Source organism: Chrysemys picta, unplaced genomic scaffold (assembly GCF_011386835.1).
Source record: "Chrysemys picta bellii isolate R12L10 unplaced genomic scaffold, ASM1138683v2 scaf701, whole genome shotgun sequence".
Lineage (NCBI taxonomy): Eukaryota > Metazoa > Chordata > Testudines > Emydidae > Chrysemys > Chrysemys picta.
The window spans coordinates 18,676-26,189 of NW_027053408.1; the positions used below are offsets into that span (position 1 = coordinate 18,676).

The window sequence follows — 7,514 nt, forward strand, 5'->3', positions numbered from 1 at the left end:
TGGACGTCCAAATGAGGGAGAAGAAAGATGCCAAGGAAGCTGATGAAAGAGCCACTCTTCTCTTCATTAATTTATTCTCTCCCATTCTTAGTCCCATGAGGCATTACCCCCACCCCAAGCATGCTGTCTCTGCAGCCCCTGCAGGTCAGGAAGCTCTGCGAGATCCGAAATCAAAGCTAGGTCCCCTGTGTGGCAATGCAGCCTAGTGTCACCAGACTCCACAAGGCAAAGCCTTCAACCTGCCAGTGCCCGGCTTCCCCCACCCTGCTGCTCGGGGCAGTTTAACTCGGTTTGTTTCTCCATGAATCAGGGGAGTTTCATAGCACATAAGCAGGAAGTCCTGAGAACTGACGCAGGAGGGAGTAGGATTTCCAAGTAAGCTTGTGTCTGTCTTGTTCCCTCTTCAGGCCACATGCGCCCTCTATGAGATGATCTCGGTGAGCAAGTCCAGAGATGCCACAACCCGCCTCTATCCTCAGCTGCTAATGGCTCTTCTCGTCGAAATCCATTTCAGCCTGGGACAGAGCATACCAGGGGATAAAGTCTCTGGAAGGGAAAGCAGCCGGCAGAGCCTCCACACCAGGTACTGCGCCTACTGGAAAGTCAACGGTCTAATTACATGGACAGTCATAGAGAAGTCATAGTTCTCTTCTCCAGCTCTCATGTGGCCCCTGCAGGTTTTCCATAACTCTCTAATTCTGAGGGAGTTAGCAGGCAGGGCTTAGGTTGCAAGGGTGTCTCTCAGTGGTAAATGACATACCGACCAATGCACTGCAGAGGAAGTAGAAAGACTATCCCAGCAGCTATGGGGAGAAATTAGTGGGAGCCAATTTGCCAGTGTGTCAAAGGAATGTGGGTCCGACACTAAAGGGCTGAAGTTCTCCTGTTCTCTGACATTGACATGCCCTAGTGCTGATGTGCAATTGTCTGTAGGATTTGCTCAGAACTCTTTCTCTTTCTTCATATTATTAAATTGTATTACTATAGTGCCTAGGAACCCCAGTCACGAACCTATGCCTTCCTAAGCTCTATTTAAACCATTGGTGTGTCTTTCCACACACAAGTGAATCCGTCACTCCCTGACAGACCTACCATGAGGGGGCTCCTGGCACTCAGTCACGCTGGTGTGTTGTTTGAATCTAGCTCTGCAGTGGAGGCTATAAAGATGCTGCTTCTCTGTGTTGGCTGCCGTTCCGAGCTGACTGTTATGGAGAAGGAGCAAGGCTGGATCCTCCTACAAAGCCCCCAAGATCACCTCCGTGGGGTGAGCCTGCTGGCCAGGTAATACACAAGCGTTTTCCATGCAGTCAGTCCTGCTAGTGGGGGCAATTCCAGAATGAAACATTCCTCACTTCTGGGCTGCCATGTGGCCCCAAGCTGACCCCTCACCCCCTTGTTGCAGAATGTGCTTCTTCCCTTACTAACAAAGGTATTTCTGCTTTGTGTCACAGAGCCATGGTGCACTATGCTTGCCCTGAGACCACAAGGATGCTGCTGGACCTAGTGATCCCGCTCCTCGACAGAGGTGATAAGAAACGCAGGCTGACTATGATGGCCTTCTTTGTAGAAGTAAGTTTCATTAGCTGATGAGAGCAATTGGGTCTTGTGTCCTAGATTAGTGAGCAACTCCTCAAATCAAGCCTTTGAGACTCATTATTGCGCTACATAAACGATGAGCTTTATTGGTCATGTCCACATTGCCAGGTGTCCATGCAGCACTGACTAGGCTCCCCCAGTCCTGTCCCAGCACGCTCAGTGTAAAATCTGAGATGGATCCTTTAGGGGATCATTGGTTGCTCCAAAGTTGTAATCAGGAGCCTGATGGGAATATCCAAGAAACTAAGGTTCTGTAGAACAGCATCAGCCTGGACTCTCCCGAAGGGCAGCTGGGTCTCCTGTCGGCATCAGCCTTTCTGCAGGTCCATGAAAGGTTCCTCCCTGCGAAGTCACTAAGGAAAAGCAAAGAGGGGCATTGAGAGTGGGTATGGAGGAGAGAGGATCATGGTAAAAGCTCCCCCAGATGCAGGATCATTAGCTCTGAATGTGGTGAGCAATCTTTAACCTTCTCTATTGGATGGGTTAGTTAGAGGCACATCACCAGGAATGAGGTGGCTCTATAGTCCATCGCTAGGTTGTCCTTCCCATTTCCACGGGTTCTGTCTGGCTAGTTCCTATTTTCAGTTTTCAGGGATTGTCTCCTCATCTAACTAATTAAGGGATGGGGTTTAATTCTCTCCTCACCAGGAGTCCAATCCTGGGCCCATTGAGATCAATGGCAAAACTTCCACTGACTTCAGTGGGGTCAGGATTTCAACTCAGGGGTTTGATTTCTCAGTCCCAGCTTTCGCGTTATCTCAGAGCGGCTTGTTCTGCTTCACAGGGTCACCACGAGGGGTTCAGCTGCTCTTGGCAAACCCCCAGATGCACAAGAGTCCGCCATACAAATGGTCACTGAACATTTTGTTGCCCTACATGTTCTCCTGGAGGGTAGAGCAGCTCTGCTAACGCCTCTGGCTGAGTCTAGTGCTAACGGCCAGGAAGTCAGTGGGAGGACTGGGTGTCACACACAAAGTGGGGCTGATGTATAGCAATGGACGGTACAACATGGAGGTTATGATGCCTCTCCAGAGAACCGACACACAAAGTTCTCCGGTAAGCACCCTGCTGCTGATTCGCTCTGTGTTGTTTTCAGCTTCTGCGTTACGAAGAGGCCAAGAAGCTCCCACATCCAGACACTTTGGACCGTCTTGAGGAGTGGACAAAACACCCCAGCCCAGTTTTCCGTTCACTTGGTCTAAGAGGACTCGGCATCCTGGCAACCCAACCAGGGAAGGTGAGAGTCCAGGCTTGGTTAACTGGAAAACGACGAGGTGGCTGTGACCCAGTGGACTGAGTTCTGGGCAGGCAGTGAGGCACAGTGTTCTGAGCCCACCTCTGCTGCTGGCTTGCTGACCCTCTCGGTGCCTCCATTTCCCCAGCAGGAACGGGGATCACAACGGCCCCTCAATGCAGATCTTTCCTCGGAGAGTATTTTAGATGGGATTTTACTGCTTGGATTTCAGGTGGACATTATCACTCTCCTAGGGCTATCACACGTCCGGGTTTCCCCGGACATGTCCGGCTTTTCGCTCTTTAAATAGCCGTCCGGGGGGGGATTTCTAAAAATCTAAAAATGTCCGGGATTTCCCCCCAGTCGGCTATTTATCGACCGAAAAGCGGCTGACAGGGCGGCCGAGCGCCGCTCGCATTGGGGCCTCGGCAGCCAAAGCCCCTTCCCAGCTCCCCCCATCCCCTGCAGCCGTAGCATGCCGCCCGGCAGCGCTGGGGGGTGGGGCTGTGCGCCTGTGAGGGAACGCCATGGCGGGGCTGGCAGTGGCGGCCAGAGCCCCTCTCCCGCTTCCCCCCCTCCTCCACAGCCACAGCACGCCGCTCGGCAGCACTCGGGCGGGGCGCTCCTTGGGGCGTGGAGCCAGACACCTGCTCTAAGCCGAGTGGCACGGTAAGGGGGCCGGGGAGTTGGAGAAGGGGGGCAGTCAGGGGACAGGGAGCGGGGGGGGGGTTTGGATGGGTCGGGAGTTCGGGGGGGCTGTCAGGGGGGGCAGGGGTGTGGAGAGGGGTTGGGACAGTCAGGGACAGGGAGCGGGGGGGTTAGATGGGTCGGGGATTCTGGGGGGGCTGTCAGGGGGCGGGAAGTGGGAGGGAGTGGCTAGGGGGCAGGGCTACCCCCCCCCAATGGAGTGTCCTCTCTTTGAAAGTTCAGATATGGTAACCCTAATTCTCCCCCATGCAAATTACCCCAGCAGCATTCCTGTTCCTTCTTGGAGAGACCATTCCTGGTGCTGTCACAAAGGAAGACCTTGATTGGTCTAAAGACCTTAGCGAGCACACAGGGCCCTGTCTCATCGCCCCCTCCAGTGGCAAGACCCAACATTGCAGCACTGCCTCAGTTTTCCCCTCCTCGGCTTGACTTCACAAATACCTCGTTCAATAACACCCTTAGTCAGGCTCATTTATTAAGACAAACAAGCCTTTGAAGGCCAAAGATAAAACCCTCAGAATCAAACCTGACAGTGTCCAACGGACTAAAAATCAGAAACAGGATCTTCTGCCATTACCACATCTCCTCTTCTGAGCTCACTCAACAAAGGTTCCACCCTGTCCTTAGTAAACATAAGAAAAGTTAACTTTGGCCCCCTTCCTGGGCACCCCTTCTGCAAGCTTTTTGCCCCTAGGCTCTGCGGAGTTCTTTGTTCTCTTGGGGGAGGACTGCTTCCCAAGGCTTCCTCCCTGGAGGCCCTTTTCCCCCATCAGATTCCCCCTGCCTTCCCTCCCAGGGTACTCTAGGAGCCACTCCCCCCTGCTCCTGCTTCCCCTTCCTTCCTGACAGCCCAAAATAGTTCTCTCCTCCTCCGCTGCATCTGATTAATGCATGGAGCTGGCTGGCCCCAAAGTCTCTGGCCCTGAGAGAGGCAGAGCACTCTCTCAAAGAGTGTTTGTGGCCCTGCCCCCAAATGATATTTCAATGCCTTGCACTATCAGGTCCAAGTTTCTCAAACTTTGCAGAGGGTTCAGCTCTCATCTAGGACTCCCCATGGGCCAGGTTTGATTTTTTCCCCAAGTTTCACCCTTTGGGGGATTGTCTGCATGGGAAAAGAAGGTGGCTAGAAGTTTTCGTTTGTTTGTTTGTAAGTGGAAAAACTGTCCTACAGCTCAGAGACGCAATCACCCCAGGAAAAAATCACAGTTGACTGGGGAGACAGCATGGAACATTTCCATCCAAAAGGGGAATGTTTTTAGGAGCTTATCAAAAGGAGCAACTAGAATGGAAACTATGTACCAGCCTTAACTATGGAGATTGCTGCCAGCATCTGCTATAATAATAATTAATAGCACGTAGAAAAGAGAGAAAAGCCCCGAAGCAAACCACAGCTTTGCCCACCCTACACCAGAACGACCCGGGACAGGGTTAGGATTCACTGATTGCCTCGTCAGGCATCCCCATCGATTCTAAAGCACCACGCCTCCGACTGTGGAGACGGAGCTTCTCTCTGACTTGGTGCCATGGGGTAGAATAAACACAGCCCTGGCACTGTGGCGTGTACTCACTGGAGGGCTGGGAGATCTGATGAGCCCCCCCATGTGTGTGTGTGTAGGTGGAACAAGTCAAGGCCCTGCTGCCTGCCATCCTTTGGGGCTCGGATGAGATGGATGATGGGAGTATTCTGGAGGCCATCTCAGCTGTTCAGAACCTTCTGCAGAGCCTGGATGGGAGTGAGCTCACCAGCGTGGCCAGGAAGCTAATCCCCTTACTCGATGCTGTAAGTCAGGGGCTCTTGACCTGCCCATCCCCAGCCAGGCAGTGTTGTGACTCTGGAGTCGTAGTGGTGGCATATCTGACCTGATCAGTTCCGAGCCATTGCCTGGGCCTCAGGCATTGGTGACACCTTGGTCTCTCGTGTTCGCTGTGTGTGGCATGCAACCGTTTGGTCTCCTGAGGACTGATATGCTTTAATCTAACTCAAGTTAACATGCTCAATGTAGTGGTCATGGGGTGAAATGTAATGTCCTGTGCTTTGGAGTCTAGATGAATGAATGACCCTTAAATGCTATGAAACGATGAAAGTGTTGAACCCATTAAAGAAACCCTCCAAAGAGCCCTTCACTGTGGATGGAGTCAGCACTTACACGAGGCCTCCAGGGAAATTTAGGAACCACTGTCCTATCCTGTGTTGTCTGCCCCTCCACCCAAACCTTTCTGCAAATGGGTGCCCTCTTGGTGGGCAGACCATGGAGTTATTAGTCAGACTGGCCCCTATCTGTGGTTTGCATTGTGCCAAGCTCACCCTGTAAGGAGAGTGTGAAGCTCCCTCGGTGAGATCCCCTCATGGTTGTGTGTCCATCACAGGTGAGACCCCAGGTGCGCTCTGCTGCCATCATGCTCTTTACAGAGTTGCTTAACACAGTGAAGAGGAGGCAGAAGCCCCTGCTGCAGGAGGAAGTGACCCGCAGCCTGGTCCCACTGCTCCTTCACTTACAGGACGAGGACCCTGACGTGGGCAAGGTGAGTCCTGCTGCCATGTGCTCCCTGGTGCAGCAGGCCCTGACTGCTCCAGCTCTCCTGCTAGGTCTGTCTCCAGAGCCGCCTCCCAAAAGTGAAAAATCTCAGCCCTACCCGCTTACCCAAGCAAGTTCCCTGGCCTTCAATGGACACACAAGTGGAGATGTTTTATCGCTCCCAGCAGCCACTTCCTAAGATCAAACGCCAGGAGCCTCCACTAATAGGAACAAAGAGACACCAAGGGTCAGCAGGATACCATGTGACCCCCACATTCCTTTCCCTCATTGATCATTTCAGCTGGCTTTTCACTGCAGAGTGACCACAGATTCCAGCTCTTCTCATGATGCAAACTCTCCTTCTCCCATCTTGTGTTGCAGAGGTGTCAGAAAGCCTTGGCTGGGTGTTTTCAGCTCCTGGGATGGTCTTGTCCTAAGCAGATTAACAGCAAGAAGGCTTGGCACACCCATCCCCGCGTGGTGGACAAGATCTGCCAGCACTCTGTAAGTGAACAATCGGCTTCTCGTGAGTGCTGCTTCTAGAGGTGGGACCGGAAACGTGTTCCCTCACTCACTGCTCTGATTGCATGTCTAGTACTAGCATACTGCACTCTGGCTTCCTCTTAGAAGCACCCAGCTCCCCCACTCCTCCCAGTGCCTGTCAGATCTGAACAGCCAGACCTGGCCAGGAGTTCAGTACGGAGGTGAAAGCTCACAACATAAAGAATCGGTTGATGGCAAAAATGCCTTCCGAATCCTGCAGGAAACTGGATGTCCCCATTTTTCACCTTACCCCAGCCCATTGGCCACTTCTGCACCGTATTTCCTATGCTCTGCACCCTCTCTAATGTCCTCCCCAGATGAAGCCCATACAACCGGGCTTCAGTGTTCTCTAGTGCCAGGCTCCAGCCCTGCAGTGCCAGCAGCTCAGACACCAGCAATGTGTCTGGTGACACTTTGAAATGGTCATTTAATGACTCCCTGGCATGTAGATGGTCGCCCCCAGGATACATGGAGATGGGAGCTGCATTCTTCCCACCCCTCCAAGCCAAGCAGCTACCTGGAGATGAAATCTCTCTTCTCCTCACCCTGCGGCCCCAGCAACAAGAAGCTTCTTTGGTTTCTATTCCTAGGTGCTGAAGCTCAAGAGCGTATCTGACATCTTGCTCCAATGTCTGGATCACCTCCAAAGCCCCCAGGCTCCAATACGACGGGCAGCAGCCATCTTTATCGGTAACCACGACTTTTCTTAAGCAACTTCTATCTGAGAGGTTGTCCCGTGTTCTGCTTGGAGGGCACTAGCAGCAAGAATTAACCCCCTGGGATCCTAGTGTCTAGATTTCCTGCCCTTGAGGCAGTTGGGCTGGGGATTATATCAAAAGGCCTGGAGTAAATTACAACCCTACCCTCCAGCTCCACCGACTGGAATCCCTGTGGGACTGCAGCAATACCATAGCCAT

At 52.7% G+C, this 7,514-nt stretch overlaps 1 long non-coding RNA gene across 1 annotated transcript; it reads left to right on the forward strand.

Annotated features, from left to right (window-relative positions):
• Positions 1-498: 498 nt before the first annotated feature.
• LOC135979175 (uncharacterized) lies at positions 499-1,537 on the forward strand. Its single transcript, XR_010596500.1, has 3 exons — positions 499-583; positions 1,144-1,281; positions 1,452-1,537. It is a non-coding gene; the product is annotated as an uncharacterized LOC135979175 (long non-coding RNA).
• Positions 1,538-7,514: the final 5,977 nt, after the last annotated feature.